Here is a 27,924-nt window from a genome sequence, read left to right as displayed (position 1 = left end):
TGTGTCTGTAATCCGACACTGCCAAACTTATCTGTTTTACCACCATTTGTTTCAAACTCTAAATGTCTCAAACTCTAAATGTTTCAAACTCTAAAAGTCTGGTGTCCACGTGTGCGCGCGTATGTATGTATGTATGTGCAATACAAATACATCAAACAATAATAATTATCTCAATAATTCCCCCGTTGAGCTGGCCATAAGGGTCAGTTCACAACTTTGAATTCTTCACATAATTAACAATTTCACATCTCCTCTGTGGTGTGGCCTGAATAAAGTCACCCATCTAATGTAATATGTTCTAATCTTCTATATGTGCTTCAGGTGAGATTCAAACTCAATCTCTCACACCTGCTCGTGTGGTGCTTTACAAACATTGTGTATTAGTTTGTTCTAGCAAGTCTATATGTGTATAACTATCGAAATGATCCTAAACCTTCCCCTTGTACATAAGGCACATCATTTTATCAGTCTAACCATCTCTTGCCTCCGTCCTGAGTCCTATAATGTTTAAGTCCTATTATCACTGGTTTTCATAACTTCTATAACGTCTAAATTTAGATGATATTGTCTAATTTAAATCTATTCAATTCTTGATTTGAATCTCCACAATCCTTCAGGTATTTACATTAGAATGTCAAATTCTTTCCCTGTTAATTTTAACTTTTCCTATTACCCATCACGTCAACCCCCCCTGAGGTGGTGTTGCTGTTAATTGTCACTGTGACGTAAAGATAACGGACATCTTGTCCATCCTGTCCTCTTGCTAATCTGCTTTCTCCCTTCTCCTGTGTTTTCCCAGTCTTTAGCTCGTCTGTTATCTTTGACTATCTGTCCCATATCCTCCCACCTGGCATTGTTTGCTTTAGTTAATGGCAGATGCCGTTTTTCCTGGGAGGACATTAGCAATGTTACGTTTTCACTCACGTCTACATCGCAATACGAGGTTCCCTCATGATAATACAGATTAGTTATTGTAATAATCTGCGGACCTAGTTTATTCACAGCTTCGTCGTAAGTCATGTCTGGTCCTGGTGTGGCTTTGTAACGCAACGTCATTTGTAACTGATCTCGCTTTCTAATGTCACGGGGGCTGGTTGTGTTTTCTTTTGCCAATGTCAACAGTGTGGTTACTATTTCTCCTGAGTCACCTGTAGGTAAATCTAGTGTCCATGAATAGTATGGCAATCCTGTCCCTTCTGTGACATATGCTCCGCTGATGGGTTCATGTAACGGGTGTTTTATAACGGTCATTGTCCCGTCTGTCAGAGGCACTATTGCCATTTCTAGTGCTGTTGTTAGGTCTCTTCCTAAAAGATTATGCGGACACTTTGAATCCATCACAGCTGTTGCTAAAATTTCTTCCCCTGTCTCTTCCCACCTAAATTTAGTAGGTACACTCAGTGGATTTCTTTTTGTTTGTCCATTTGCTGATATCATCTGGTGCAGTCACACCTACACTGTCCGTTCTGCTCCTGTGTCGACTAAGAATATCAGTAATTTCCCATTTACCCATATCGTCACTTCAGGCCTGTGTTTATTGTTGACATATTCTAAATTTAAAAACATTTCTGTCTCTTCATCCCCCTCATTCTTTGTCTGTTTCTTGTCCAAGCCACCCTCCTTTGTCCTGCACTCACTTTTCCTATCTAGTCATGCCTCTTCCTCTTCTTCACTATCCTCCTCAGTTCTTCTCCTGTCCCTCTTTTTGTGGCATTTATTCGCCACATGTCCAGTTTTGTGACAGAGAAAACACTTTCCCAATTTCCAATCCTCCTCTCTTTGTTCCTCTCTTTTCTTATCTCTATATCCCCCTCTGTAACCTGTTTTTCCCCTTGCTCCCCTCTTTCCTACGCTTGTCTGAACGCATTCTTCTAATGGCACCATAACATACGCCTCTGTTAATTTACTTTTTTTTCTGTTTTTCTTTTTCCACTGATTCTGCATGCACTGCTTGTTCTGTGAACTGTTCGAGTGTTCCTGTTGCCATATGTACATCATTTTTCTTCAGCCACCATTGGATTTGGGGCTTAAGTCCGTCCATTACTGCTCTTTTCAACTGCTGCTGATAAACGCTATCAGCCGCTGCGTCTTCTGGGATTCCACTGTTATCTTTAAATATCCCCGTAAGCCTGCATCTAAACTCTTGAACTGTTTCTCCATCCCCCTGTTTAGTTTGCGCTATCTTCAGGTAATCCGCCGGCCTCGTAAAATGTGCCCTTGCCCTGCCCCAAACTCCCCCTTCTGCTCCTTCTTGCACTCTGGCCATTGTCGTAGCCCCATCCCCCGGTACATCATTATATGGTCTAGCTACTCCTGCATTGAACGGATCCCAATTCCCCTTTAATTGTATCCAATGAAGGCCCAGATGTTGCATTAGGACCTGTTGTATTTCTGCCTCATTTAGTCTGTACTGTGTTATCAGGAGTGATAATTCATTAAGACATCTATCAATGTGTACATTTCGTTTCGTTACTCCTTCTAGAGCGGCCTTAACGTCACCTAAAGTCCATGACCTGTACACGTATGTCGTCCCTCCCGCCCCGTCTGGGACTTCAATTGCTGGATATGCCTCTGCTGTTGAATATTCCTCACAGTATCTTTGAGGTTTCTTTAAACTTTCACGATCCCGCAACACTCTGCTCGATCCTTCCTTAAATGGATCAGCCTGCACTAATTTTGCTCCCTCTGGGGCATAATCTACGGGAACACTTAACGTAGGTAGTGCTGGATACAATTTTGATACTGGCTTTGGGTAAGTATTATATGGAGGAGGACTTTGTTCTACCGGTAATTTTGCTTCCCAATTTTGAGCTCTTTTCTGTTGTCTAAAAGTTGACACACTCTCTTCGTCATGTGAATGTGCCTCTACTGCTTCCTGGATTTCCCCTGGTCCTGGTCCCGCCTCCTCCCCCGGCACCAGCAGTGGGGGTCGTCGCTGCGGCCAATTTTCCCCAATATTATCTTCTTTTCTAGCAACTGCAAAAATACCGGTTCTTTTTTCCAGTATTTCCTTTCTTTCTGCTCGTGATCTGGATTCTTTTAACCAGGCCTGAGCGGCTATTATCTGTTTTCCAGGGTTTTGTTTAGTTCTTCCCTTCATGCCATCATGAGTTATCAACCCTCCCATTAATCTTTCTGTCGCTTCTACTCCTAAAGTCCCATTAAACCCGTATTTCTTCCTCCATTTTTTGGAGAAATTTTACAGTTTCTGGATTATACTTGCGCATCCATTCAGCATCTGTCAGATCCTCATCTCTTTTGACCTTTCTTTTGTCTTTTGGTCTCACAGTTTGGGGTGACAATTCTGGCTCCATCATTATTTGGTCTCGGTCGTCTGAGAGAGATGCTACTTGCTTTACAGTCACGGTTAATGTCAAGCTTCTAGAGAAATTCCTTATTAGATTTCTCCGGACATAAACGTGGTGTTTAAGATTCACCCGTGACTGCAAATTTTAGATCTCTCAGAATAACGCCTTGTGACCCTTGTATGATTAATTGTGATTCTCACACTCGTTAGTGAATCACTTATTAATCCTCATTCACACATTCACACTTCCTTACTTACCACGCCCGTGCACAGCGCTTACATTCACTCGTCTTTATGTCAGTAACAAACTCGTACACAAAGCATACATTAAATCACTTTCGGTGAGAAACTTATCTCGTGGTGAGCAATTTAAACTCCCTGCTTATGTGAGAAACTTATCTCGTCCATAAGCTTACAATATTTCCTCAGTAATATGAAACTGGGTATTTCCTCAGTAATACCTAACTGCCTACAATATTTCCTCAGTAATATGAAACTGGGTATTTCCTCAGTAATACCTAACTGCCTACAATATTTCCTCAGTAATATGAAACTGGGTATTTCCTCAGTAATACCTAACTGCCTACAATATTTCCTCAGTAATATGAAACTGGGTATTTCCTCAGTAATACCTAACTGCCTACAATATTTTTCCAGTAAATATCAAACTAAATGCATAAAACGTTTTATGGCTAACTCTTTTTCACACACAAAATTTTTCTGACCTCTTTGTCGTCTGTTCTCCGCTGACTCGAAACGACGGGCTGTCCTCGCGGAGAATGAGGCGCTGATGGGTGGCCACGGGAAAAGTGGACTTCCTTTAGCTGTGCACAGACTTCACCGATTTGCAGTTCACTCTCCACGAAGAACAGCTTGTCATCCGGCTCGAAGGACCACTAAAATGTCAAGAAATTACACATGAATCAATGCTATTACTTAACAGTCAGAGAACATAATTCAACTTAGAATATTAAACGACACAGAAACGTCAGTCTTTTGTGTGGCTTGCAAGGGAGAGGAAGGCTTAGCCGAGTCAAGATGTTGTAAGCAACCTGAACGACTTTCCAAAATCACTCTCAGCGTTCCTCCCTCTTACAAGTCATTTTATTAAAATCACACATAAAAAGGAGGCGGGTCACATTTCTCATTGGTCAGCTTCACATTAAGGCACTTGTCTTTTACGACTCTTTGGTATTATCTTTAGAGATAAAAACCTTGGTGAATGTTCTACCCATCTGGTCCCCAGGATGGGAGGAACATTCCTCACGGCTGCTTCTACAACATCTTCACACATGTTATTAGAAAAACATGCCTTTCCCTCCCCCCAGGCTAATGATGCAGATAACTTTTAACACACAAATATAATCATATATTTACATTTTATCACAGAAGTTCCATGGCACCTTCATCAGACATAAGGAGAAAAACTGATGCATGTGAAGCAGTGACACATGACGTCGTAAGAATAATTCTGGAAAGAATAAGTGGAGTAGATGGAGATTTTGATGCAGAGCGTGAAAGAAAACGTTTACGTGGACTGTTAGAGTACGATTACGCCCAGTCCATATATGGCTCAACCGCAGCATCAAACCACAGTCAACACTCCTCAGCTTCACTCCTAACATCAAGACGAGCAGACGCAGCGGCCGAACTCGCAGCAAAGGAAGCAGAGTATAAGATTGTACAAGAGGAGCAAAGACAAAAGGAAAAGATGGCAATTCAAACATCAGAGTTGGAACGTTTGAGAGCTGAGAAGGACGTGGAGGCAGCTCGTGCCAGGTGGGAAGCCTATAACTAGACGACGCGCAGTCAGTTAAAGGTGAACAGGTGAGCCCAGAGCACACACCCAAACAAACTGTATCGCCTTATACCATACCTGTGCCAACAGCTCCCCCTAGTGTTAGCCAGCTTGCACAGGCCCTACAAGACAGTATAAGAATGAACAGACTCCCCACACCAGAGCCAACAATGTTTAGTGGTGAGCCTATAAAGTTTATTGAATGGAAATCCACTTTTATATCACTCATTGAACAAAATGGCATCTCAGCAGCGGATAAACTGTATTATCTAAAAAGATATGTGACTGGCCCAGCTCGCAAATGTCTTGAAGGGACTTTCTTTAGAAATGATGAAGAAGCATATAAAGACGCCTGGGAGAAACTAAACCAAAGGTATGGCCAGCCATTTGTGATACAAAGAGCATTTAGAGAGAAGTTGTCTAACTGGCCAAAAATACAATCTAAAGATGCCGATGGACTAAGGAACTTTGCAGACTTTGTAAATGCATGTACGCTTGCTATGCCGCATGTAAAGGGGTTGCAAATACTCAACGACTGCGAAGAAAATCAGAAATTGTTGCATAAACTACCAGACTGGATAAATGCGAGATGGAACAGGCATGTGACAAAGACACTTATGAACGGTGGTGAGTTTCCCAGCTATAGTGATTTTGCTTCCTTCCTCTCACTTGAGGCCGAAGTTGCATGTAATCCAGTCACCTCCATTCATGCGCTACGGTCCACTGAAACAAATGATGATAAAAGGAATACAAAGGAAATCAAAAGGAACAAAGCAGGTGTATTTAACACAAACGCAACTGAACATGGCGACAATCAGGCAAAATCTAAAATGCACAGTGGCTCTTCATGCATGTTGTGCCAAGAGACACATCCACTTATTAAGTGCCAAGACTTTCTGAAAATGACCCTAGAAAACAGAAAGAAATATATAAAGGACAACAAACTTTGTTATGGTTGCTTAAAACAAGGGCACAACGCTAAGGACTGCAGACGCCGCCTCACTTGTGAGACTTGCTCTAAGAGACACCCAACCTGTCTTCATGATGAAAACTACAGCTACCGTCTGCAAAGAAGCACACAAGGTCACGTGAGTACAGACAACGCAATTCAAGGTAACACACTGGAAGCTGCAACAGCCATGTCACTAAATGTTGCTAGAGCAGAACACGCTGTCAGCACCTCAATGATAGTTCCAGTATGGGTGTCAACTGCCACAAACCCACAAAAGGAAAAACTAGTCTATGCATTATTAGACACTCAGAGCGACACAGTCTTTATTGATCAAGATATAACACGTGAACTGCAAGCAGATGTGTGCCCAGTAAAACTCAAACTGACTACAATGATGGGTAAAAATGCAGTTGTAAGCAGCGGAAAAGTGTGTGATCTTCTGGTGAGAGGTTACAATTCAGCAACAGTGATAAGGCTCCCCACTGCTTACACAAAGGACTACATACCTGCAAACAGAGAACACATACCAACATGTGAAACAGCCAAATTGTGGAGTCATCTGTTACCCATTGTGGATGATGTCCCGCCGCTCCTCAATTGTGAAGTAAGTCTTCTCATTGGTTACACTTGTCCCAGAGCTTTAGCACTCAGACAAGTACTCCGTACTCAGAAGTACAAGTACTCAGACAAGGCGCTCTACGTCATAAGGCGCTGGTACAGCTGGCAGCCCGGTGTAAAGGCTCTCTCTTCTTTCTCACACTTATTGTGCTTTATCTCCTATATTTTGTAAATATAGTTAGTATATTTTTTCTATTTTACTGTACGATAGGGACACGCGCTGGAATAGTTTTTTAATTCAACTGTTTTTGACTTTTTTCGGCTGGATTGAGTGTTTTCGTCGCGTCGTTGCGATGTGTCTTGGCTCTGAGCCCCCCGGCTCCGGCCCCGCCCCCCGGCTCCGGCCCCGCCCCCCGGCCGGCGCCGTACCACGTTTCCACAAAGGAGGAACTCATGAAACTGCGGAGAACTGTCGTCTTACCCGGAGAGCGTCACGTTATCCCGTCGCAATACTGACCTAACCTAATACTGATGTGCAATTCTGTCGTATGTGCAATTGCTGTTGGAATTCATGTGCAATTACTGTGAAATTCATGTGCAATCTATGTGCTGTCGTGACACATATTCATGTGCAATTACTGTCGGGATCACATGCAATGGTATTTATTTATTTATTTATTTGTCTATGGGAGTTTTTGTTTATAGGAGATCTTCTACTGAAAGTGTTTTTCAGACTTCCGATAAGTGATCTGTTCTTCTGTATCTACCTCTGTATCTACCTGCGTTGCACCAATGAAATTTCCCCATGTGGGACAATAAAGGAATATCTTATCTTATCTTATCTTACTCCTTGGCAAAGACAATGAGCCATATGCCATTCACACTGATTTAGGATGGAGCATAGTTGGTAATTCAGTGCCTTGCAACGAAACATGCACAATGAACAGTGTCTGTCACAGAATAACTGTCAAGGAAATCCCTCCTTCCACTCCTGCAGACGCAATACGTGCTTTAGAAAAGGACTTCAAAGATGGTGAAAGAAACGAGAAAGCTGTGTCACAGGAGGATCTCACGTTCCTCTAGAAACTTGAACAAGGCATAATACAAACTGAGGATGGACATTACAAGATGCCATTACCCTTCAAGAAAAGGCTGCAATTGCAAGATAACAGAAAACTTGTTGAAAGCAGACTCTATCAGCTCAAAAGGAAACTTATGCGTGATGAAAAATACAGAAAGGACTACGTCACATACATGAATGACATCATCAAAAGAGGTGATGCAGAAGAGACAGATGATAATGGCCCAGAAGGTGAGACATGGTACATACCGCACCACGGCATATATCATCCAAAGAAACCAGAAAGGCTGCGTGTGGTGTTTGATTGCTCAGCTAAGCACAAAGGTACCTGTCTTAACGAACATTTACTTACCGGCCCTGACATGATTAACAACTTAACTGGTGTACTTGTACGTTTTCGACAACATCAAGTTGCTCTAATGTGTGACATAGAAAAGATGTTCCACCAGTTCAAAGTCAACACAAACGATCGCAACTACTTGCGGTTCTTATGGTGGAAAGACGGTGACATGCGTAAACCCCCCCAAGCATACAGGATGACGGTACACCTCTTTGGCGCAGTTTCGTCACCTGGTTGTGCGAACTATGGACTCAAACATATGGCCAAAGAGAACAACCATGAGTACCCTGTAGGCTCACAGTTCATTGCCAGAGACTTCTATGTTGATGATGGAGTCACAAGTGTGGAGACAGTGAAGGACGCTGTACAACTAGCAAAAGAAGCGCGTGAACTTTGTGCAAAAGGTGGACTAAGGTTACACAAGTTTGTTTCCAACAACAGTGTTGTTCTTGACAGCATCCCTGCTTCGGAACATGCAGTAGACACAAAAACAAAGGACTTGACGTTCACCGAGACACAAACAGAAAGAGCACTTGGCATTTATTGGAACATAGAAAAAGATTGTTTCACGTTTAACATCGCAGAAAAAGGCCAACCACCAACCAGGCGTTGAATCTTGTCCACAGTCGCAGCAATATACGACCCCTTGGGATTTGTTGCTCCTTACGTGCTCAATGGCAAAAAAATCCTCCAAGAAATGTGTCGTCAAGGAATGGACTGGGACGAGCCGTTACCTGAATGTCTCAAGCCACGGTGGGAGAGTTGGAAATAAACAGATGTTATGTTCCTGCAATATTTGGAGATGTAGCAAAAAAGGAATTGCATCACTTTTCCGATGTAAGCACAACAGGATATGGACAATGCACTTACTTAAGACTGATAAATAAAAACAAAGATGTCCACTCTAGCTTTATTATGGGCAAAGCACGTGTCTCTCCAACAAAGGTCACCACAATTCCAAGGCTAGAATTGACTGCAGCTACAGTATCAGTCACAGTAAGCAACATGCTAAAGGAGGAGCTACTCTATGATAACGTGGAGGAGTTCTTTTGGACGGACTCAAAGGTTACTCTGGGGTACATAAATAATGAAGCAAGACGCTTCCACACGTTTGTCGCTAACAGAGTGCAAAGGATCCGCAACAATACCACCCCACAACAATGGTTTTATGTACCTACAATTGAAAACCCTGCTGACATGGCATCAAGAGGAACAACAGTAAATGAACTACTGCCATCCAATTGGCTTACAGGGCCTCAGTTCTTGTGGGAAAAGGAGATACATTTTCCTTCAAAAGAGACAATTGAACTCCCAATAGGAGACCCAGAGGTGAGAAAAGTGCAGTCACTAAATACACAAACCACAGAACACAGAAGTCTTAGTGACCGTCTCACCAAGTTCTCATCCTGGTCTCGCGCAGTCAGTGCAGTAGCGCGTCTCAAACGATATCTGCTCAAAGACAAATCAAAATCACGGAGCACTGTAACCGAAAGACAAAATAAAAAATAAAAAAAAAGACCGAAATATTCATCATCAAAGACCTACAAAGACAAGAATATTCCACTGAAATAAAGTCACTAAGCAAAGGAAAAGCATTATCAAAAAACAATAAAATGCACAACTTGGATCTTTTCTTGGATAAAGACGATATGCTCAAGGTGGGAGGAAGGCTGCGAAAACTCATTCAAACATCCGATGGTCATTCCAAGAGAACATCATATCACAAAACTGATAATAGCTCACTGTCACGAAAGAGCGAATCATCAGGGAAAAGGCTTCACTATGAACGAAATACGGTCCAGTGGCTATTGGATCCCCAAACTAAGTCAAACGGTATCATCCTACATTCGCCAGTGTGTGTTTTGTCGGAGACTACGGAGACCTGTGGAAGGACAAAAAATGAGGGATCTTCCCACAGAAAGAGTCGAACATTGTCCACCTTTCACATACTGTGGTATGGACGTTTTTGGCCCGTTCCTGACCAAACAAGCAAGAAAAGAACAAAAGGTATGGCCTCCTTTTCACATGTTTCTATTCACAAGCTGTACATGTAGAAATGTTAGAAGACCTATCTACGGACGCTTTCATTAATGGACTAAGATGCTTCATTGCTCTGAGAGGCTCTGTTAGACAAATCAAATGTGATCAAGGTACTAATTTTGTGGGTGCCAAAAATGAACTGTGTTCAGCACTAAGAGAGATAGACACTGATAAACTGACAAACTTTCTAATTGAAAAACAGTGTGACTTTGTTCTTAACACCCCTCATGCCAGTCACGCAGGTGGAGTATGGGAACGGCAAATACGGACTGTGAGAAACGTTCTCAATGCCACACTTGCTCTCTCAATGGGACGACTCATAGATTCGTCACTCAGAACTTTCTTGTACGAAGCAGCTGCAATAGTAAACAGCCGCCCACTGACAACGGACAATCTCAATGATCCAAACAGTTTGGAACCACTAACTCCAAATCACCTCGTCACAATGAAAACTACAACAGCGTTGCCTCCTCCAGGACAATTTGTTAGAGAGGACCTGTATGCACCAAAACGATGGCGCCAAGTACAGTACTTAGCGGAACAATTTTGGAGCCGATGGAAGAAAGAGTATCTTCAAAACATTATGGTCCGACAACGATGGCACACTCCTAAACGAAATATTCAAACAGGTGACATAGTGATGGACAAAGATGAAACTCAACCACGATCACAATGGAGACTTGGAAGAGTTTTGGATACTGTAACAGATACAGATGGACTTGTGAGAAAGGTTAAAATAGCCTTTGCAGACAGAAATCTTAACAAAAAGGGTGAACGTTTGCATAAAATGTCTATAGTGGAATGCCCAGTTCATAAGTTAGTTCTGCTATTAGAAGGTTGTGGAAAGTAAATGTTATAAAAGCTAAAATGCACTGAGATGTTGTAATTATTACATGTTCATATAGTTGTTTTACGGTTAAGTAACTTTAAGAAATTATTTGTGTTTTATTTCATGTTCATTAACAGAAAATAATTTGATGGGAGTGTAAAGGTCAATTTGACACATTTATGTTTTATGGTAAGGTTTTGCTTTATTTTGGTAACTTCCTGTGTAACCGGAAGTGATGGTAAAACGGAAGTCTACTTGACATACTGTAGTGGAAAACGATTGTATTTATGATATATTTGAAATGTTTTATGGATGTATATGTTGTGAAAATATAGTACCAATGTAATGAGTTAGAAATACGGGGATTTACGTCCAAAATGTAATTGTCTTTTTTATTTTATTCTGTCTAGCTCTTACGTTGGTTGAATGACACGGAAACGCTCATTAAAAGACATTTAACCATCAGTTCTGGCCTTCTCAATTCGACTGGACGCTACAGAGAGTCTTGAAACGCTCCTGACTGGCTGTAACTCCAGTGCTCAATGTGAAGGCTGCGCTGCACCCTCGGGTCACTGCAGAGAAGGTGCTGACAGTTGTTCTCTTTTATGGCCATGTGAACCATCCTTGATATGGACCCAGTGAATTGTGTTTCATGGAGCGTGGGAAACCTCTGCTGATTTGGCCAATTACAGCTCAGCTAACAAAAGGTCACTGTTTCATTACACACTACGTAGCACTGGCCAAGTCTTTTTGACAAAAAAATCCCCAACAACATAGGAACAGTTGTAAAGAGAATATTAATGTTGTCAATATTTCCAATGAGCCTCTAGCAGAATATTAATGTGTCCTCACAAAGACTGCACCACTTCTACAGTATTCCATAAAGCTTACTTTTGGTGTCTGTATGTCGGTGCTATGGAGGGAAAATCAAGGCTGTGGGGTATTAGTCCAGAGGTCCAGGTCAGGAGCAACATTCATCTCTTAGCCTTTTTTTTTGCTGAGCTCTGATATCTCCTCCAGAAAATAAACACGCTAAAGCCCTGGAAAGAGGAGCGCTGGAAACCAGTAACAAACAACCACGTAAGACTGCAATTGCAAATACGAGATAAGAAAAATCTAAGTTCAGTTGTGAGGACTATGTGATACACATTTAGAGATGACAAAATTAGCAACATTTGTCTTGCAGTATTTTCCTAATAAACACAGTAATGCATGCTTGCTGTGTCCAGTATAATAGTTTTTGGAAGTCAGGGGAATTTAAAATTGTTTCAGGAAGATAAAACACAGTACAGTTCAATTATTATTTAAATATGTTTTAAAATTACTCTTTTTTTGACAAATATACAGTTAGATAAGTAAATGTTTTTCAATGATGTTTGAAAAGTTATAGATAATATTGTGTAACAGGGTTTCAGTTGAAAACGTTCTAAATAAACAGTGCACACAGGTGGTACTCAAAGCAAGGATGGGAAGCTCAAGGGGTTATTTTTCCATGTGGAAAAATTTCCATGTGGTCGGAGAATTCTAAACTGCAGTCCTCAATATAGCAATCAGAATAAATTACATTCAATCAAATCTCTCTAACAAGTATTTAAAAACTGAGACATATGTCCTTTTTTTTCTTGTTGATGTTCTTGTTCTTTTTTCAATAGAATGAAAAATATATTATAAATGAAATGCGGCATGGGGTCTCTACATTATAGATCTTGCAGTGGTGACCAGCAGAAATGTTAGAACTGCTGAGATTATTTACCAGTTTATGCTGACCATCTGCAGAAGGGTATCCTGGGAAATAAAGAGGGTAAACACGTTAATTGGAAGAAAATTATCACACAACTTTGAGCTTTGCTTTCGACGTCATCATCTCTGAAGCGAAAAATATATTTTTTCAATCTTTTGCAGGCTCCAATTTGACCAAAGGCAGATTCAGCTGCTGCTTTTCCAATTGCACACCGTCGCTATTGTCGGTTGGACAGTACAGACAACTTGGCATCAATCCACAGATATTTCCCATTTATAAAAAACAACAACATGAAAAATAGCAAAATCTTCAGGTAGTGTACAAAAAAGTGTTCATCATCTCTCATTGTCATAAAGTATTTACCACTGACTCTGAAAATGTTCCTAAAGCCTTTAAAAAACTAGAGGAAAAAAGAGTAGGCAAAAATGTTGGCTATTTGTGGTTTGATACAGTACTTCTGTGAAATATAGGTAAAAGTATATGTAAACATGGAAGTAATCAAAATGGTAGTATTTATTGTATTATTAAATGTACTACCTTCACTATACCATTGCTTTTTGTCAGATTACTTAAGCTCTGTTTGGTCAAGTTTTGGTTTAAAATTACATACATTTTCTTAACATTTATTGACATTGTTCTTTCCCAAAAAGCCTGTCTCAATTCTATTTTTAGACATTTCTTATAGGGGCAAATCCCTAAAAAAACACCATAATGTGAAGAAAGAGAGTTTCGTTGAACAGTTTGAAGCAAGCTGCTAAAATTATGTTTCCCATTCATTCGTGCCGCTGCACCAAGCCGATCCATGCTTAACCAGCATCCTCTCTGAAAGCATCACATGATCCTCCCCAGTGAACACATAAAAAAGAGAGCCAGTTCAGCAGCCGCCCGGTTTGACTCAAACAGGCACACGGGGGTCCACAGATCCAGCTATAGCAGGTGTGACTGAGTCAGATGGAGTGCTTTAGTTCAAATCTTTCACAGAGATGATTATTGTGTTTTCCTGATGGCAAACGTTCCGCCTGATTTGGAGGAAAAAAACACTGGGCTGCGCACCCAAATATTTTTTCCTTATTTCATTTAAGATTTGGGGGGGGAAATCAAACTTGTTTTGTCTAAATGAGTTTCACCAATCTGCTTAATGCTGATATCTGAGCACAGATAGACTCTTAGCATAGCACTTTACCATTTCTCGCTCATCTCCAGACACAACACAGCAGGAGTGTTTTCCATTAGTTTTACCGCAGTCTACTTACAGTGTCAGCCTGTCAGAGTATTTAACAACAATCATTTATTGTGGACACATTGTAGTCCGATAAAAATCATATCCTTCCTTTCGTCTGCTGTATTTTTGGCTTTCCAGACACATTAGCCTGCATTTGACATTGAATTAACATTGTGCAGATTGGCAGCCTTGCTTCTGTCAGTCTGCCCCAAGCTAGCTATGGCTGCAATAGTAGCTTACACCGCTGAGTGTGGAGTAAATTATTCTAATGCTTTGTTTGACTTTGTGAAGAAATATCATTAGTATTAGAAATAAAAAAGGGAGTTAGTGCACTCACTCTTGTCTTGATAAGATACTGCAGAAAGTAAATTAAAAGTCTTATTGGAATGTTCCAATTACAACAGATTGAACAAATGCATGCTCACATCCTTGTACTTCATTACATTCTTGTTTCGGCTATAGACTCAAGACCGTTTTTAGCGTTAACTTGGGCGTTGCAGAGCTCATTTCCTGACATATTGCGTCGGCGCAATTGATTACAGCGCAGGGCGTGGAATTCTAAACCAGAGGTGTGATCATGCAGAAATATGAGGTGGAGGGAAGCAAATGGAGGGTGTCGTCTGGTGCATTCTGTGAATGTCCAGAATCATAAATAAAAACCTTCAAAACTAGTGCACTGTCATGTTAGTATATGGACAAGAAAATAATAATAAAACAACCTTCATTGGCATCAATAACACAAATTGTAAATTATAGAATAACACAGACTGACAGCCCAACAGTAGATCCGCACGTACTATCAGACGGAGCTGACCACAGTGTGTGCTCCGTTCTCGCGCCCAACGGATCACGCAGCATCCCACTGAGCACTCAAGTGTCCAGCTCTGTTTAACCGTGCGGTGCTGTACGGTCCTGGACCTGGTCTTGGTTTAGTCTGGGCACCCCGAGATGAAATCAAGCTCTCCACGTTGCACAAAAACAAATAAAGGTGAATGAAAAAAGGAACGCTCCAAGGCTGCATTTCAATATTTATTTATTTTATTCAATTTTAGGAACAAATTGAAAAACGGAAAATCAAACAATGTTATTCACTTAATAAAATTGCTCACTTCTTTCAGTGCCTGTAAACGAGGCATGACTCCAAACAAATCACCCACACAGGTGGTGCTTTTGAATGCCACAGTTATCAGTCATTCAAACACTTATCACCATATACATATATATTTGTGTGTGTACATATGTGGTAAGATGATTGGTGATTGGAGCCTGTGCCGAAGGTGCGCTTACACCTGGCGGCACAAGCTGGTGGACTTTATAAGCGCTCCTTTTCTCGTTGCTCCCCCTTTTGCCCACCCACATTTCAGGGTCCTGGTGTTGGCCGCTCGTTCTCCTGCGCCAGGTAGACCTTGTGTTATAAACTCAATCATTTTAGTATTCAAAATCTTAATAAATTGTCCATTCCAGTTCCCTTGTCTGGCCGCCTGCTCAACACCATAACCAGTAACCTGCTGATCCTTACAGCTCGTACTGCGCCTCAGCTTGTGGGTCCATCTGCAGCCTCAGGTAGTGTGTGACCTCTGCTTCGTTCATGAATTCGCCTGGTCTCAGGCCTGTGTGTTTTCTTGCAGTTACGCAGTCTCCAGCGAGCCTCATATGCTGTGGTCCATTCATATTAATGGGAAAAGTTAAATGTATTAAAAATATTGTAAATTACAGTCACAAATCAAATATTGAGCAAAGTCTATTTTATTGTGGCTTGCTTTCGGACGGCGTTAGCAGCCTGAGCAGTGCGGGTTGGTCTTCCCTCCTGGTCCGTTCACATATGTAATGCTGCCTTTTGTATGGCTTCAGGCCGTGGACGACATGCTGTATGGCTTTTCTCTGAATTGGTAATTGGTAATTTACCCCATAATATAGAGCTTTTGCATCAACTAGATTATTTTTAGGTTATCTTTATTTATGTACTACTTTTTCTAGGTGTCAGCAGTGGTCAGGAGCAGCACAGAGCACGCTTCTGTTGTTGTTTTGCTGCTTTGCTTTTTTGCTTTGCTGCGTCACTTGCTTTGCTCTGTTTGCCTTCTGTTTCGTTCTGTTTTGTGTTGCTCTCAACTGCCTGGCTTTATGCACAGGGTGCTGCTCCCAGCCTGATCTGAAGGAGTGGACAAGGGCACAAGGGCATGTTGGATGCAAGATTTAAACTTTAGAGCGAACGGTAAGGAAAATGTGTAGTATTTTTAAAATGTAAAATAAAATACTCCGTAACTTGGAACATGGCTCGGTGTTTGGTATACTTACCTGTGTGCTTTTGGGATCCCATTTAACTAAATATTCTCCCGGTGAAAGGTCCGGGGTGAATGTAGCAAATCGCGCTCTGGAACCGCCCCCTGGAACCGCCCCTTGGAACCACCCCTTGGAACCGCCCCCTGGAAAAGGCTACCATTAACGTCAAGTCCAGGGGGAAAATACGGCCCTCAGACTGATATTCATGGCCTGCTTTTCACAGCTGTGGAATACCCTGCGGTGTATCAGCTCCTATGGAAATGTTTCATTACCATCGACCTCCTGTGGCACAGGAAATGAAGACACCACTCAGGTGCCTTCACTTAATTTACACTTGTCAAACAATAGTCAGTTTTTAATTACTGTCCAATGAAACATACCAGCGGGAAACAGCTGATTTACATACTGTATCAGCAATAATAGTTGCCATTAGGTTAGAAAATCTGTTATATTTTAGTTTGATATGAACAAAAGCATGATTTTACCTTAGGTTGATCTAAGCTTTTTTATATACTAATCCAGTTCCGATTTGATTTTGGTTCTCGATTCCTTGTTGTCACATTTGCTCAATGTAAAATGCATATCAGCACATTCCAGATGCATATTATGTGTTTGGATTATGTATAACAATAGGACACCCCCACAGCACACATGACATGTCGGCTATTTTCAGATTAAATTCCCTCAGCAATTACAGGTTATTTTATTGTACAAGGAAGCTTTGTGCTTGTCTTATGTGTCAAAGATATCACAAAACTGCAAAAGAAGCCACCCTTTTGTCAATGTTCTGACAATGGCTCAGTGGTTAGAGCACTTTACAATGAATGTGTGTAGGTGTAGGTGGAGTTTATTTGAGCATTCTATAAGAAGGGCATATGTGTAAAAAAAGAACAAGCTGTTGTGGGTGTGTGGTGTGTGTGTGTGTGTGTGTGCGTGTGTGTGTGTGGTGTGTGCGTGTGTGTGGTGTGTGTGTGGTGTGTGTGGTGTGTGTGTGTGTGTGGTGTGTGGTGTGTGTGTGGTGTGTGTGTGGTGTGTGTGTGTGTGTGTGTGTGTGTGTGTGTGTGTGTGTGTGTGTGTGGTGTGTGCGTGTGTGTGGTGTGTGTGTGGTGTGTGTGTGTGTGTGTGGTGTGTGGTGTGTGTGTGGTGTGTGTGTGGTGTGTGTGGTGTGTGTGTGTGTGCGTGTGTGCGTGTGGTGTGTGCGTGTGTGTGGTGTGTGTGTGGTGTGTGTGGTGTGTGTGTGTGTGTGTGTGTGTGTGTGTGTGTGTGTGTGGTGTGTGTGTGGTGTGTGTGGTGTGTGTGTGTGTGTGGTGTGTGGTGTGTGTGTGGTGTGTGTGTGGTGTGTGTGTGTGTGCGTGTGTGTGTGTGGTGTGTGCGTGTGTGTGGTGTGTGTGTGGTGTGTGTGGTGTGTGTGTGGTGTGTGTGTGTGTGTGTGTGTGTGTGTGTGGTGTGTGCGTGTGTGTGGTGTGTGTGTGGTGTGTGTGTGTGTGTGGTGTGGTGTGTGTGTGGTGTGTGTGGTGTGTGTGTGTGTGCGTGTGTGTGTGGTGTGTGTGCGTGTGTGTGTGGTGTGTGCGTGTGTGTGGTGTGTGCGTGTGTGTGGTGTGGTGTGTGTGGTGTGTGTGTGGTGTGTGTGGTGTGTGTGGTGTGTGTGTCATGTGTGTGTGTGGTGTGTGTGGTGCGTGTGGTGTGTGTGTGTGGTGTGTGTGCGTGTGTATGTGGTGCGTGTGTGTGCGGTGTGTGTGTGTGGTGTGTGCGGTGTGTGTGTGGTGTGTGCGGTGTGTGTGTGGTGTGTGCGGTGTGTGTGTGGTGTGTGCGGTGTGTGTGTGGTGTGTGCGGTGTGTGTGTGGTGTGTGCATGGATCCATGCAATATCTGGATCGGATACTGCTAGCTTAAACATGTCGCCAGCGGCCCTAGTGGCCAGTCCATTGTAACTGTAGCGGGAAAATCCTCTGTTAACTAGAAAGCAAGGAAATGGAATATATTACAAAATAATGTATGCTTACGTTTAGTGTGCATCGGTGTTACCTGTGTTACCCATGGTATGTAGACAAACAAATGATTCAAGTAGCCTGAATACGTTTGATGTCTTTTAGCATGCCGATAGATAACCGTGTCACCCAAATACATTTGGCATGTTGCAAAACGAGGCATTTGGCATTTGGTCCCTGTTTCTGATCCCTGCATGAAAGGAAATGAACAGGCCATCAATATTCAAAATACTTTGATATCCCATGAAAAATAGAGTGGTGATAACAATGGGACTAAACTAATTATAATACAGACTACAATGGTTATATTAAAAAAGGTAAATTGATTATTTCACATTTTCACAGGTTTTGATATTTACCTTAAAGACTAATGAGACAAAACAATGAATCACATTCTTCACTGCATTTCTGCCACTTTTATATCATTATATATATTATTATGACGTTATTTTTCACAATTTATCACTGAATTATATTTTATATCAAATAGTTTAATTATGGTTTAAAAATGAATTTATAGTTCATTAAAAAGTTAACATGAGATGAGCAGAATTCTACTTTTGTTCTGATCAGAACATCACACACTCTAACTTTCCTCTGCTCAAAACAATGCAGCGATGTGATTGACTTAATGCCATTACATGAAAAAAAAAACATTGTTCCTATCATTGCTCTAAAGAGCAGAAAATGTACAAGGAGAACTCTCATCAGTCAGCGCTGCGCTTATTTCTTATGTAGTCAGAATAAAACAGACATCAGACTGATCTCCCGCTTTTAAAGCTAAATGCTGGGCATCGGCTCATGTGTCAGGCTCCTATGTGTTTGGAGTGAAAGGGAGAGAGCAGGGAGGCGAAGGTAAGACTCAAACTCCCAGTTTGTTTGAAACAATGTCTTAATCTTTAACAATCGTGGAGGCTGCACTGCTCATTCTCAAATGAGGGGCTTACGCTGTTCACTCCAAAGTTTTGTTTCAGAAGTTCGGATCTGGACGAGACTAAGCTTGGGTCCGGATCCAGCCTATCAGTGACCTGGGTTAAATAGGCTATTCTTTGGATGAACGCAATGATGGCTGGCTCACTCCTCACACCGTGCTCACCATGTACTGTATCTACTAAAATAACACTGTTCTTTAGACTATTAACATTTTTCCAGTTCAAACTCGTTCAGTTTTCTTTAAAAAAGTGTTTTAATATTTAGCTTTAGCTCGCACTGGGCTCTGCCGAAATATATCGGGCACTGCAGTGACCTCTGCTCTCCTCTAGTAACTCTCGCTCTGATTGGTCAAAGCTAAGTATTATCATTAACAAAACTAACAAATAAATAAATAGCAACATTTTATATACTTTTTTTTCTTATTTCTTGATCTATTGCCGCTGTTTTTATGCGATCTCCATCATTGATTAGACTCATTACTGCAGCTGTCTCGCGATGCAGGGGCCGGTGTTCCTGCGTCCAACACTGGCCTGTCGGCTTTGCCATGGTCCATTCCGGGTGACGATGAGCAAGACTGTGCTGAAAACTCCCAGTGCCCCAGATGGGCTGTCCAGGCCACACATTCACCCCGTCCTCCCCTCACGTGATTTGAAGAGTTATAGTTCTTTATAGATATAATTAGCTAGTTAAACCCAAGTAATGATCAAGTCACAAAGGGCAAGTCCTAAATCAGTCAAATCTTTGAGGTCCATTAGTCAAGTAAGTCTCAAGTCACGAAAATTGCATTGCAGTCAAATGACTCGAGACTCCCACATCTTCTTTCTAGTATTGTTTTTGATTGTGTCGTTCGAAGCCTTGCACAACAATAATTAGTGTGAAATGAAACTCAGAAGAAGAGTGTTAAAGACACAGACAAATGTAGGGAAACAGTAATGTGGTGAGTTTGATTTAATTAAACTACAGGGCTAAAACCAACATGCAATCCATTAGTTTTGTTACGTTAGACATTCTGCAGCAGTCTATCGTTTTGTAGTCACCAATGTGGTTCGGGGGAAAAAATACAGACAACCGTCGTCTCTTTGGTCTGAGGGAAAAAGCAACACTACTGACCATTTATTGCGCATGCTCATTACAACACAACAACACATTCACTGATCACGCAGGTAACACATGGCTTTGCTCCATCTGCAAGTATGCTCAACACTCCCACTCAAAGACATGTGTATAGTTCTCATATAGTAAACAAAAATATATAACCCCAAAATAAAACACTTGGCATACTGGCAAAGTTCTAAACATTTCAAAACAACTTTAAAATAAAACATTTGGTATATTAGCAATGTTCAACATTACTTCCCAAACAAATATCCCTTAAAACTTTCAAACTTAGCTTTTGTCAAAGGCTTGGTAAGGACATCAGCTACCATGTTTGCAGTAGGGCAATATTCTATACATATTTTACCTTCTGCGTGTGCAGACCGTACAAAATGGTACTTTATGTCTATATGTTTGCTTCTCTGTCTGCAAACTGGGTTCTTTGATAAAGCTATCGCCCCCTGGTTGTCCTCAAATATCTTGACTGGTGTATGCTGGTTACAACTATCTATTCCTCCAAGTAGTTGTACAAGATACATACTTTCTTGAGTAGTGGCTGCTAGCGCCATATACTCAGCTTCGCATGTGGATAATGCTACCGTTTGCTGTTTTCTGCTCTTCCATGATATAACTGGACCATTCTCAGTTAAGCTGAAACAGTATCCAGTTGTGCTCCTCCTGTCATCCATATCGGCTGCCCAATCAGCATCACTGTATCCCTCCAGCTGTAATGGGCTTTCCTCACATTTCTGGTAGTGTAGTTCTTGATCCATAGTACCCTTTAAGTACCTCAGTATGTGTTTCGCTGTAGCCCAATGCTGTTGCTTTGGTTCTGCTAGGTATTGAGATAGTTTACTAACAGCCCAGCTCAGGTCAGGTCTTGTACATGTCATAATGTATATCAAGCTACCTACTATCTCTCTGTATCCTGTTGAATCAATAACTTCACCCTCACTGTCAAAGTTTAACTTTTGCTCACATGGGGTGGATCTCGGTTTGCATTCGGACATTCCAAATTTCGCTAATATCTTCTCTATGTGTCTCTTTTGGGTCATTTTGATTTCTCCATCACTCTGTCTGAAATCTATACCCAGGAAGTATTTAAGTGGACCCATATCCTTCATCTTAAATCTTCTCTTCAACATTTCCTTCACATCACTGAGTAAGGTGTTGTTACTCGCTGCTATGATTAAATCATCCACCCATACTAACAAAATCACTTTCTCATTCTCAGATTTTCTGCTGTAGACACAATGATCAGCATCATTTTGTACAAAACCGTTCTCTGTAAGGTGATCATGTAGTAACATATTCCAGTTACGCCCGGACTGTTTTAAACCATACAATGACTTGTTGAGTTTACACACTAAGTGTTCCCCTGTCTTTGATTTGATTTCAAAACCTTCCGGCTGTTCCATATATACCTCACAGTCCATTGGAGCATGGAGGTAAGCAGTCTTCACATCCATTTGGTGTAAAATAAGATCCTCCTGTACAGCCACCTGCATTAATGCTCGTACAGAGGTCATGTTGGCTGTTGGTGAAAAAGTCTCTGTATAGTCAATTCCTTCCACTTGACCATAGCCCTTTGCAACATATCTGGCTTTACAAGTCTTAGATCCATCTGGGCTCTTTCACTGCATATACCCAGCGACCTCCCACTGCTTGCTTGCCTCTTGGCAGTGGGGTCAGAGTGAAAGTTTCATTCTCTGTCAAAGAGTTCATCTCCTCTTTCATCGCATCAGCCCACATTTTTGACTTTTTAGAGTCCATTGCCTCTCTAAGTGTTTTAGGAACATCATAAGCTACTCTGTAGAAATAATCTACATTCTCACTTTCGTCATTGTTACACTCAACTTTACACTGGTACTCCTTAAAGTATTCTGGAGCCTTTCTCTGTCTTGTAGGGTATCTCCTTTCTCCCTCTTCTTTCTGAGTACTATCTGTCTGGGTCGGACCTGTCTCAGCAGCCTCTTCAACAATGGACCCTTTACTCTCTTCAGGCTGTCTCTGTCTCTGACCCTGGTTGACTCTCTTCTGAGGTGTATTTACATAACTCTCAATGTCTTCCCCCATGTCACAATCTGTCTGGGTCTGGTTATCTGTGCCACCTTTGGTGATACATTTTACCAGCCTATGTTTTAGGACTTTTCCTGTCTCAGGATAATACACATTATATGCTGGACTATATTTGTCATAGCCTACAAGGATCCCCTTGTTGCATCTAGAGTCTAGCTTTTTCTTATCCTGCTTGTAAACATAGCATTCAGAGCCAAATATCTGCATGTTGGATAGGTTAGGTGTTTTTCCTGTAAAAACACGGTAAGGTGTCTGCTCTAGCCGCTTACTGTAGCACCTGTTGCGGATTTGGGCTGCTGTTTGTACAGCATATGTCCATAATTGCTTTGGGAGGTTACTCTCCAATAGCATGCATCGTGACATCTCAAATAAGGTTCTCCACCCTCTTTCGGCAGTCCCATTCTGATGAGGTGAGTAGGGTGCACTCTTCTCGTGCCTTATCCCATTACTCCTAAGTAGACATTGAAACTCTTGTCCGGTAAACTCTGTGCCGTTATCTGACCTTATGCACTTTACCTTTCCATATGGGGCTACATCCGCTATGAATTTTTCTGTAGCTTTTGTCGTGTCACTTTTTGTTTTAATGAAGTATGGAAATATCATCCCACTGCAATCATCAGTAAATGCTATTGCATATCTGTACCCATCTTTATCTGCTGGTTCTATAGGACCGCATAGGTCTGTGTGTACAAGCTCTAACACAGCTGTGGCTTTAGAGTCTGCCTGTCGGTTTCTGCTTTGTGTGAATTTGCCCTGTGTGCATATTTCACATTTTTGGTTGGATTTGTCATGTTTCCCTTTTATAGACATTCCTTCAACCACCTTTTCTAATTTTGCAACATCATCAAAATTGCAATGACCAAGTATCCTATGCCACGTTTGAATGTCATGACACCCATATACTTCATCAACATTTTCATCTTCTACTGTGCTAAGGTAATACAGCCTACCATACACGTCCATTTTGAATTTGGTACCATCCTTGTGGACCAGGCAGTCATTACCGTCCTTAAAGTGGACCTCAGCTCCGTTGGCCGTCGCTGCTTTAACTGAAAAGATGTCCTGTGGAAACGATGGGATGTAGAGTGCCTGTTTGAGAATCGTTTTCACTCTTCGTCCCTCGCTGTCCAACAAGTAGATTTCAGCATCTCCCCTCATTTTCGCCATCCCGCTCACCTTGGATCCGTCGGCAAGCTCGATCATGTGGTCCTCAGGTCTGAAGCTCTTGTCAACTGTTTTGAACTTTGTGGCGTTGTTGATCATGTGTGTTGTGGCGCCGCAGTCGACCATGAGACCTTTCTTGTTTCCTCTTTGTGTAGAGCAGTCACTCATCTTGAAGAAACAAAAAGATGTAGGCTCTGCCTCCGTCTCTCCATCAACTTTCTTCACATGGTCACGGCCTCGTCCTCGATATTGTCCCCTTCCGCGCTGTGTTGTGTCCCATTTTCGTTCCTCTTTTCTCAACTGGTATCCGTCCGGACATGTCCTGGCCATGTGTCCCTTTTTACCGCACGTGTAACATTCAACATCAGCCAGGACCATTTTCTTTCCTCTTCCTCTTCCTCGTGACCTTGTTGCCCAACTAGTCTTCATCACGTTGTCTTCATCAGCATTCACGTCACTCTTCCCATATTTTTCAGTACTCTCATAACTTCGCAGTTTCGTTTTAAACTCGCTGAACGTTACAGTGTCATTTGTCTGGGTGATGTGCACGACGAATGGCTTGTATGAATCAGGTAGCCCTTTAACTACCATCGCTATCTGAAGCCCATCACTAATGTGCTCTTCTGCTCTTCTCAATGACGTGAATATAGTCTCTGCTCGAATAATATAGTCAGTTACCGTTTCATTGCTGGTCTTATGAAGCGAGGAAAGTTCACAATATAAACTCACAACGCGAGGTTTGTCCTTTCCAGCGTAGTGTTCGCGGAGAATATTCAGCGCTTTTCTTCCGTCTCTTTTCGCGTCTCTCATTACCAATGACAAGCTCTTGTTGTCCAGACATTGCACAAGCTCTGCATATGCCTCGCCGTTCTTCGTCTCATCTTCCGCCCAAGCATCTTCGTCCTCCTCATCTATCTCCGGGTCTTCCGAGATAACTCCTCTGAGGCCGCGTAACTCCACATGCGCGAGGAACCTCGTTTCCCACAGCTCGTAACTTTTCTCTTCGCCGTCGAATAAAAGTCTGAACCACTTTTGGCCTACTTGACTGGGCCCATAACCTGTTACGTTAGACATTCTGCAGCAGTCTATCGTTTTGTAGTCACCAATGTGGTTCGGGGGAAAAAATACAGACAACCGTCGTCTCTTTGGTCTGAGGGAAAAAGCAACACTACTGACCATTTATTGCGCATGCTCATTACAACACAACAACACATTCACTGATCACGCAGGTAACACATGGCTTTGCTCCATCTGCAAGTATGCTCAACAAGTTTTGTTTTAGTAATGTTTTTCATTGCTTGAGAACAGACCTACATGTGCTTATTGTATGGCATTGTATTGTGGTAATCTGTCAACATAAAAGATACATACAGCTCAGTCAAACGTATTTACTTTGTTTGTTTATTTGATATTTTAATAGTTATGTTACTGTGTTCAACAACGCAAAAGGATTGTCGGCAAACAATATAGGTTATACAATAATGATCATTATTGGCCGCTCAAGAGTACTCTAATATGTTACTTTTTTAACAAAGTAGCGCAGTGAAGTACCACGTTAGTTTTTCAGGGCTTTAACGAGGTAACGTAACAAGTTACTTTTAAAAGTAACGCTACCCAAAACTTACATTTACTGTAACTAAGCAAATACAGTAGGTATGAGCCTATTATTGCTGCATAGGTGATGAACTATAAGCTACAACATGGTGTCGGTGTAATCCCTCATTCGTCCAGTAGTCTTCCATTGTAGAAAAAGATTCAGTTGTATCATCTGGACTCGCGGGCGGTCAAATAGCCCAGCTGTTTCAGGAGCCGCAGCACAAAATAGCCTAGCAGTTATGTCCGCGCGCCGCGGCTCTGTAGACACTCCCTTTTAGAAAAACAAATCAAACCATCCCAAGAGTCATTCTCAATCTGCGAATCGAGTCTGGACACTCAGATATTTAACCTAAAATATCTGAGCGTCCAGATGACTACAACTGAATCTTTTTCTACAACATGATATTTAAACCAAACTGATGCAATGAGCGGCTCTCATATCTGAAACATCCATCCATCCATCTTCTGCCGCTTTATCCGGGGCCGGGTCGCGGGGGCAGCAGTCTGAGCAGGGACTCCCAGACTTCCTTCTCCCCAGACACTTCCTCTAACTCCTCCGGGGGGATCCCGAGGCGTTCCCAGGCCAGCCGAGAGACATAGTCTCTCCAGCGTGTCCTGGGTCTTCCCCGGGGCCTCTTCCCGGTGGGACATGCCTGAAACACCTCCCGAGGGAGGCGCCCAGGAGGCATCCGGAACAGATGCCCGAGCCACCTCAGCTGGCTCCTCTCGACGTGGAGGAGCAGCGGCTCTACTCCGAGCTCCCCCCGTGTGGCCGAGCTCCTCACCTTATCTCTAAGGGAGCGCCCAGCCACCCGGCGGAGGAAACTCATTTCGACCGCTTGTATCCGCGATCTTGTTCTTTCGGTCACTACCCAAAGCTCATGACCATAGGTGAGGGTAGGAACGTAGACCGACCGGTAAATAGAGAGCTTTGCCTTTCGGCTCAGCTCCCTCTTTACCACAACGGTCCGATGCAGCGACTGCATCACTGCAGCCGCTGCACCGATCCGCCTGTCGATCTCACGCTCCATCCTTCCCTCACTCGTGAACAAGACCCCGAGATACTTGAACTCCTCCACTTGGGGCAAGGACACCCCACCCACCTGGAGAGGGCAAGCCACCTTTTTCCGGTCGAGAACCATGGCCTCGGATTTGGAGGTGCTGATTCTCATCCCAGCCGCTTCACACTCGGCTGCAAACCGTCCCAGTGCATGTTGCAGGTCCGGGTTTGATGGAGCCATCAGGACAACATCGTCTGCAAACAGCAGAGATGAGATCCTGTGGTCCCCAAACCGGACCCCCTCCGACCCCTGACTGCGCCTAGAAATTCTGTCCATAAAAATTATGAACAGAACCGGTGACACAGGGCAGCCCTGGCGGAGTCCAACATGCACTGGGAACAGGTCTGACTTACTGCCGGCAATGCGAACACAGCTCCTGCTCCGGTCATACAGGGACCGGACAGCCCTGAGCAAAGGGCCCCGGACCCCGTACTCCCGGAGCACCCCCCAAAGGACACCCCGAGGGACACGGTCAAAAGCCTTCTCCAGATCCACAAAGCACATGTGGACTGGTTGGGCAAACTCCCATGAACCCTCGAGCACCCGATGGAGGGTATAGAGCTGGTCCAGTGTTCCACGACCGGGACGAAAACCACTCTGCTCCTCCTGAATCCGAGGTTCGACTATCGGTCGGATTCTCCTCTCCAGTACCTTGGAATAGACCTTACCCGGGAGGCTGAGGAGTGTGATCCCTCTGTAGTTGGAACACACCCTCCGGTCCCCCTTCTTGAACAGAGGGACCACCACCCCGGTCTGCCAGTCCAGAGGCACGGTCCCCGAACGCCACGCGATGTTGCAGAGACGTGTCAACCAAGACAGTCCTACAAAATCCAGATACCTTAGGTACTCAGGGCGGATCTCATCCACCCCCGGAGCCCTGCCACCGAGGAGTTTGCGGACAACCTCAGTGACTTCAGCTTGGGTGATGGATGAGCCAGCCTCCGAGTCCCCGGTCTCTACTTCCTCTTCAGAAGACGTGACTGAGGGATTAAGGAGATCCTCAAAGTATTCCTTCCACCGTCCGACGACATCCCCAGTCGAGGTCAGCAGGCCTCCACCCGCACCGTAAACGGTGTTTGTGAGACACTGCTTCCCCTTCCTGAGGCGCCGGACGGTTTGCCAGAATTTCTTTGGTGCCGACCGATAGTCCTCCTCCATGGCCTCCCCGAACTCCTCCCAGGCCCGGGTTTTTGCCTCTGCGACAGCACGAGCCGCGGCTCGCTTGGCCTGCCGATACCCGTCGATGACCTCCGGAGACCTACAAGCCAGAGTGGCCTGATAGGCCTCCTTCTTTAGTCTGACGGCATCCCTTACTTCCGGTGTCCACCACCGGGTTCGGGGGTTGCCGCCACGACAGGCACCGGAGACCTTGCGACCACAGCTCCGAGCAGCCGCATCAACAATGGAGGCGGAGAACATGGTCCACTCGGACTCAATGTCCCCAGCCTCCCCCGGGACATGGGAGAAGCTCTCCCGGAGGTGCGAGTTGAATACCCTACTGACAGAGGGCTCCACTAGACGTTCCCAACAGACCCTCACAATGCGCTTGGGTCTGCCAAGTCTGTCCGGCTTCCTCCTCCGCCAGCGGATCCAACTCACCACCAGGTGGTGATCGGTTGACAACTCTGCCCCTCTCTTCACCCGAGTGTCCAAGACACGCGGCCGGAGGTCTGATGACACGACAACTAAGTCGATCATTGACCTCCGGCCTAGGGTGTCCTGGTGCCACGTGCACTGATGGACACCCTTGTGCTTGAACATGGTGTTCGTTATGGACAATCCGTGGCTAGCACAGAAGTCCAATAACTGAACACCGCTCGGGTTCAGATCGGGGAAGCCGTTCTTCCCGATCACCCCTCTC

Source organism: Eucyclogobius newberryi, unplaced genomic scaffold, assembly GCF_026437365.1.
Source record: "Eucyclogobius newberryi isolate DKJ021-1_F unplaced genomic scaffold, fEucNew1.0.hap1 SCAF_2, whole genome shotgun sequence".
NCBI classification, from domain to species: Eukaryota; Metazoa; Chordata; class Actinopteri; order Gobiiformes; family Gobiidae; genus Eucyclogobius; species Eucyclogobius newberryi.
The sequence above is the reverse complement of the archived record's forward strand: the minus strand, read 5'-3'. Positions refer to the sequence as shown.